This window comes from Octopus bimaculoides, chromosome 1, assembly GCF_001194135.2.
Source record: "Octopus bimaculoides isolate UCB-OBI-ISO-001 chromosome 1, ASM119413v2, whole genome shotgun sequence".
Classification (NCBI taxonomy): Eukaryota; Metazoa; Mollusca; class Cephalopoda; order Octopoda; family Octopodidae; genus Octopus; species Octopus bimaculoides.
In genome coordinates this window covers 135281085-135288992 of record NC_068981.1, presented here as the reverse complement: position 1 = coordinate 135288992, position 7908 = coordinate 135281085, and the positions used below count along the sequence as shown (strand labels likewise).

Below are 7908 nucleotides of genomic sequence, written 5' to 3'. Positions count from 1 at the left end.
TTAATCAAAGTTAAAAAATAAAATGGAACTGAAATTTGTGTTATTTAATTTATAAAGCTTGATTTAATAATATGATAGATGTTGTTCATTAAAAACAGCCTGACAAAATTTCTCTAATTAAAGGAACAAAGTCAACATTTATTAATAAAAAACTAGTGCTCCATCAACTACTATGATGAGGATTCCAATTGATCTGACCAACAGAACAGCCTGCTCATGAAATTAATGTGCAAGTGGCTGAGTATTCTACAAACACATATACCCATAACATAGTTCTTGGGGAGATTCAGCATGTCACAGAATGGAACATGGCTGGCCCTTTAAAATACAACTCAATTTTGCTAGTTGAGTTAACTAGAATATTGTGAAATAAAATATCTTGCCCAGGGACACAATTCACTTCAGGGTATCGAAATCACAACCTTATGATCACAAGCCAAATACCTTTATCATTTGGCTGCAAACCTTTGCTGTTTATATTAATACAAATACAGAAATAGGTCTAGAAATGCCAAAATATTTGTTAGTTCAATCTACTCTAGTCATTAAAATAAAATAGCATTATCAAATAAGTCATAAAATAAATAATCTGAACAAGTTTTGACAGCCCTTTTCGTGAAAACATTATTATTTTCTTTTAAAAAGTATCTTATATTTTAATCTATTTTTATATTATCATATCGCTATATTTTTAGCTAATTGGGTGATTCTTTTGACTAACTCTAGCTATAAAACTGGATTTTAATTTTACAACTCTGTGTGTTAGCAGTAAAATAAGCCAAATAAAAATTTTGATCTATACATTAGTAGAATCTTTATCAATATGACCTTTGCTCTCTACCCCATCCGAGCAGTTGTTCTCCCCTACCATGCTAGAATTATGCTAGCTAGTGTTCATAAGGAATTCTAGCCATTACTATGCAGGATTTTTTAATGTTTATCTAATTACATTTTTAGTGTTCTGTTGTTTATATATATATATATATTCATCATCATCATTATCATCATCATCATATTGTAGATGTAAATGTTAATTTCAAATTTTGGCACAAGGCCAGCAATTTTGGGGCGGAGTAAGTCAATTACTTCAACCCTAGGACACAACTGGTACTTATTTTATTTTATCAATCTCAGAAGGAAGAAAGGCGATGTCAACCATAGTGGAAAGTAGATGTAAATATTGATTAGTCACACAGGTACATGGCTGAAATTTAGGAGAGGAATATTATCAATTTTAGCGAACCTTGGACATTACTAGTGCTTTATTTTATTTCACCCCACCTTCTCAGAAGAGTAGAAGGCAAATGTGAATTTGGCACAGTTTGAACTCAGAATGTAAAGTACCATTACTAAATGCCAAAAGGCATTTTGTTTGACACTCTAGCAATTCTGCTAATCCAACACCCTTGTGGATGTAAATATTAAAAAAAAATATTTCATCTCTGAAGATGAGGTTAATCATTATAATTGTATTGAGCTTGCTTGAATTTGTATGAGACCCTGATCCTCCACCCATCTCTATCATCCAAGATATGTGATGTAATAGTTCTAATCACATTAGATATGTTCGCTCATGAAAATGGCTGAGTGCAAATAATTGTAAAAGTGACTTGGTATCTAAGGCTTTAGTAGATTACAAGCGAAATGATTTCATTAGGTTCAGACATGTTATGAGAATGTATGATTCATGCTGGAGTGGGGTGGAATAGGGGAAAATTCTCCCATAAATCAATAAAAGAAGGGATGTGAAGAAGTAGACGGAATAGAAATGAGAATGTTGGTTTTAATGGGAGAAATGGTAAATGGTTGTTGTTGCTGCTTAGAAACTAATTATGCACAACTATAACCAAAAGTATTCCAGATATGACCATCCCAATTTGTATATGGTGGACTACATTGCCTAATGTGTCCTTTATTTTTGAGATTTGAGGAAGATTTGCCAAATGTGATGGTCATGCTTCCAGCCATGACCATCATATTTTGTATATGATGAACTACATTGCATGCTTTTTTTTTCAGGATGGCAGGATGTGATTTGGCTGTTATTTCTAGATGGTTTACTGGCCATATAACATAGTAATTCCTAACCTTTTCTATGCCCTGCCTCCAAGGAAATGATTAATTTTTGCATACCCTTCAGAAATAATATCACATTTGAAGAAGACAATTTTTAATAACTAATTTACATCTGTAATATTGGTTTCAAGTTTCAATACATGGCCAGCAAATTCAGGGAAGAAGTGTAAGTCGATTATATTGACCCCAGTGCTCAAGTGGTACTTATTTTATTGACCCTGAAAGGATAAAAGGTAAAGTCAACCATGGCAGAATTTGAACTCAGAACGTAAAGATGGATGAAATGCTGCTAAGCATTTTGCCAGGCATGCTAACAATTCTGCCACCTCACCACCTTATCTATGTCTGTAATATTAAACCCCCAAATGTTCTTGGTGTATTCAATTGAGGAAAAATATTTTTCAGAATAAGTTAATAATTTTATTCTGGAAAGTTATTTTAATAAAGTATATACTTTCCCTCTTTGATGCACCCACTAAAATGTCATCTCATATCCCAGGTTGTTAACCCCTGTTGTAGAGGCTTCCTCATTGGGTCAGATACAGGACTGATATTCAAGGAGAGCTATTGTAGGGGTGTCCAAGCTATACCAGCATAGAAATACACATCATAAGCCAATGATCAAGAAATAGATTTAAGAACAATCTTTCATTTCCATGATCAGTGTCTGTTGCTTAACCAGTAGATGAGTTGAGTGGTTTGTTTGAGACAACAGAATGGTGAACCCACAATCTTTTAGCCAAACATTTTGGTATATGGATTCAGAAAATAGATATACTGCCATATGGGAAACATAATATTGAGTACATGATCTAAAGCTTCATGTTTATGCAAATTAATTAGTGTCCTGAGGTATGACTTTAAACTGCATCCATTACCAGTAGCTAAGGTTAGGAAACCTAAGATATTGAGAAGAATGGAATTACAGCTTAACTGACACAACTCCCAGGTTTCTTCTGACCAAGAACTCCAGCAAGGGTTGTAGAATAAACTGCACTGTTAATTCACTTGGACTTAATACAGGGTCCTCACTTGGGCAGTAGCCTACTGGTGAACTGGTTTTGTTCTTTAGTTTTCTTTCCCAATTAAAATAGTTTTATCTCTTTCACATTGCTAATACCATCAGGAAAATAAAACAGTGTAGAACAGAAGTGGAGAATCTTTTTAGTATCAAGGGAGAATGCCAATTGTATAAGTAATTGTTGTTAGGTGTAATTGTTGTAATTGTTGTTAGGTGTTATCTGAATTACTAATTTTACAAATTTACTGGTAGGTAACTTAAAATGCTGTTTTGCACTTCAGGCTTAAGTATTAGGATGTCGGTCACCTGTTCATAAGACCATGGGTTTGATTCTTACATCAGGCAGCAAGTTGTGTCCTTGAGCAGAACACTTCATTTTATGTTGCTCCAGTTGGTTCAGCTTAGTGCTAGTGCAGCCCTCTTTCCTTATTAATCTGAGGATTCATGTTTATGTGAATTAATTATTGTCTTGGGTATGGCTTGAGTCATCTGGTGCCAGGCTCGTAAGTTAGGAAACCCTAGATGTTGAAAAGAATGGGTTCAACCTCTTAACTGAGATTACTTCCAGGTTTGTTCTGATATGGAATAACAACACCTGCAAAGGTTGAAGAGTAAACTGCTTTACTAATTCACTTGGATTCAATACAGGGCCCTGGATTTAGCATCAGCCAATAACCAGCCATGGTCAGATAATGCCTGCTGGCTTACAGGAGAAATCTGCAATTCCAAAGGCTGTGGAACAACACCTAAACAGAAAAGGAGTTATTAATTTGCAGGTTGGATTATGGACATTAAATGCTAAGGAACCAGCTGTAACAGAAAAGGGTTGATGAAGAAGCTGTGCCCTCAGTATACTATCCATAAATTGATAAGATGAAAGCTTTGATTAACTTGGGCATATAGCAGAAAGAACATACCAGTGTACAAGGGCCAATCAGACAGTACTGGCATTGACCATGCTTGAATGGTGCTTTTTATGTGCCACCGGCATGGGACCAGTCAGGCGGCACTGGCATCGACCACGCTCATATGGTGCTTTTTACGTGCCACCGGCACAGGTGCCAATCAAGCGGTGTTGTTATCGGTCATAGCAATGACTTCACTTGACTCAACAGGTCATCGCAAGTGCAATTTATTGCCCAATGATTGAAGGGTACTCTTAAATAGGCCGGTTATACTGCAATGGCATAGGTTATGGTTATGGTCTCACTTGGCTTGCCAGGTCTTCTCAAGCACAGCATATCTCCAAAGGTGTCAGTCACATGTCATCACCTCCATGAGGCCCAACTTTCGAAGGTCATACTTCACCACCTCATCCCAGGTCTACCTCTTCCACAAGTTCCCTCTACTGCTACTTTTTCACACAGCTATCCACATCCATACACAACACATGACCATACCAGCACAGTCGCCTCTCTTGCACACCACATCTGATGCTTCTTAAGTTCAACTTTTCTCTCAAGGCACTTACACTCTGCCGTGTATGCACACTGACATTACACATCTGGTGGAACATACTAGCTTCATTCCTTGCAAGCTTACGCATATCCTCAGCAGTCACAGCCCATGTTTCACTGCCATGTAGCATGGCTGTTCACACATACATCATACAGTCTACCGTTTACTCTGAGCGTTTACCCTTTGTCACTAGCAGAGGTAAGAGCTCTCCGAACTTTGCACACACACACATTGGAGAGTGCATTTGGGGGGTTGAAAATACACCAGAATCTTAAAATGAATTGTAATTTTTAATTTCTTTGACGAATATATTTAAATACCACACACTGAATCTATCTGTTAACAGTGTGAATTTCAAGATGATTTCATTATGTTTCACACAAGGAAATCAATTCCCATTTTCTCCTGTCAGTTATGTTTGAGGCATTTTTGTTCCTTTCATGGTAGATATATTTAAAGAGAAAAGGAGGTTATATATAGCTTCAACAGTGCATCTTCTGAAATTGGAACGATACAGAAAAGATTAGCATGATGCTTGCGCAAGAATGACATACAAATTCATGAAGTATTCCATGTTTTTAGATGCAGGCATGACTGCGTGGTAAGAAGTTTGCTTCCCAACCACATGGTTCCAGGTTCCATCCCACTCTATAGCATCTAAATACACACACACACACACACACACACACACACACACACACACACACACACATATATATATATATATATATATATATATAATTTGTATATATATAATTTGTGTGTGTTTGTCCCCCACCACTGTTTAACAACCGATATTGGTTTGTCTATGTCCTCATAACTTAGCAGTAGGTTCAGTAAAACAGACAGAATAAGTACCAGACTTTAAAAAAAAAACTGGTAATGATTTGTTCAGCTAAACCCTTTGAGGGGTACCCCAGCATTGTTTCAATGATTGAAACAAGTAAAAGGGTAAGACCCTCTTCAGTCATGAATAAAGAGATTGTACCCAGAAAGTTCCTCTCCAAAGTACAAGTCTGGGCAAATTTGTTTATGGAAGACCAGCAGTCGACCATGCATACCAGCCACCCATCTCCACGCCACAATGTTAACTAAGAGAAAGGCAAAGGCTGATACAGCTTGGTACAAGTGACATCACAACTCATTTCTGCAGCTGAGTGAACTGGAGCAACATGAAATAAAGTGTCTTGCTTAAGACAGAGCACAACACAAAGTCCAGTCAAGGAATTGAACTCACTACCTCATGACTGTGAACCCAATGCTGTAACCACTAAGCCATGCACCTTCACAAGTAAAAGATAAAGGATATATATATATATATTGGTAGATATGTAGTTGTCAATTCTTCTATTTTACAACGTAAAAATGAATATAGCTGAATATGATTTAGGAGATTTATACTGTAATAACTTATTCCATAGGAATAGAATGAAAGTAAAATGTAAGATGGTAAAGAAGTTAATTTTATATGTATTAGGAAACAAGAGAATAAACAAATGTATAAATAAATAGTCATGAAGTGTTCAGCTGTATACTTCCAGAAATACCAGGAAGCTATTACTATTTAACTTCATAAGTAGCAGCTGGCAGAAACTAAGACAAATAAATAAATAAATGCTAGCACTTGTAATTATTTTGTCCACAGTTGACATAAATAAGTAGAGAATGTTACTATTTGCATAGTATGTCTTAGTTTTTCTGAGAATAATTTTCAATTATTCTCAGAAAAACTAGGCAAAAAAACCACTATATAAAGGGAAATTATGGCTGTGTTCACTCTGCAACCACATGATTTCATTTTGGGTTCTGTCTCATTGTGTGGCACCTTGGGCAAGTATTTTCTACTTTAGCCCCAGGCCAAGCAATGTCTTGTGAGTGGATTTGGTAGATGAAAGTTGTGTAGAAGCCTGTCATATATGATGATGATGACAATGGATGTTAACTCATAGATAAATATGACCAACACTGACAAGTGATGCCTGTACAAAATTTTAGGTCCTATAAGGTTTGCACACATGGTGCTCTATAGATCCTCTCTACCCTATTAACATGATCCAGAGGCAAGTTGAGGTAAGATATCTAGTGCCAATATGGGCTGCAGACCTAGGAATGTGGAAGTGCCATGGTCTCAAGCAAAAGATCCACAAAATTCTGGAGCTATTCCCTGCATACTCTTTTACATGTTTCAGTCATTTGACTGAAGCCATGCTGGAGCACTGCCTTTAGTCAAACAAATCAACCTCAGGGCTTATTCTTTGTAAGCCTAGTACAAATTCTATTGGTCTCTTTTGCTGAACCGCTAGTGACAGTGGGAAGGACAAACACAGACACAAAGACAGACACACATAAATATATATACATATATATTTGTTTTTTATTTGTATACATTTATATATTTTTGCCTACTTTGTTGTTGTTGTTTATGTTATTGGTTATCCATTAACCAACCATAACAAAGCCATGGCCTTTCAAAACAATAAACGACTAATTAGATTACGGGACTGACCATAACCCCCTCCCCACTTCCCGTAGGATTTCAGCAACTTGATAAACAAAAAGTAATGGAAAATAATAAAGTATCTTGTTTAATACCTGGAAATTTATTAATTTTAGTACCAACTAATATCACAGGTATTAATATAAACTCTAACCCACTTATTGTGGACCTTTATCTCAAGCCCTCAATAGAAAACATATCGCATGTTTATACGATCTACTACAGTAATCCTCCCTTCTCAACACATGAAATATGTATGTACCTATGAGTGTGTTTGTACGTAAATGTGTGTGTGTGTGTGTGTGTGTGTGTGTGTGTGTGTGTGTGTGTGTGTATGTGTGTGTGTGTGTGTGTATTCCTCATTTATATACCTTTTCATTCCTACAAAACAACAATAATCTTAAGATAGATTATTTAAATTCCACTATTATTTCTCTTTTGATAATTTTATTTTTCCTCTGTTTATACTTTATCTAATAAGAATAATATAATACACTTAATAATAATAATAATTGATTCCTTTGTATGCATATACATATATATATAAATGTATAGATATGTATTTATGTATATGTATGTATATGTTAAAGTGTATGTATATGTATGTATTTATATTTATAACTTAACCTTATGAACTTTCTAAACTCTCTGATGAAGCCCAGAGGCACACCTAAGTACCTTAATCTTATCTACCAAATACTTCAGTTCACTGAAGGGATAGAAGTAAAGTAGGATACTATGACCTATTGGCTGAAATGGCTGTAAGAAACTATTCTACTTTCTATGTTCTACGTTATATATTTTAATAATTACTGGTATTTTTACATATGTAAAGCATAATATGTTATACATGTAT

The 7908-nt window shown here is 35.5% G+C and overlaps 1 pseudogene; it reads left to right on the top strand.

Moving 5' to 3' along the window:
- The first annotated feature begins 5034 nt into the window (after positions 1–5034).
- Positions 5035–5135, top strand: LOC128250120 (U6 spliceosomal RNA; annotated as a pseudogene).
- The last annotated feature ends 2773 nt before the right edge of the window (positions 5136–7908 follow it).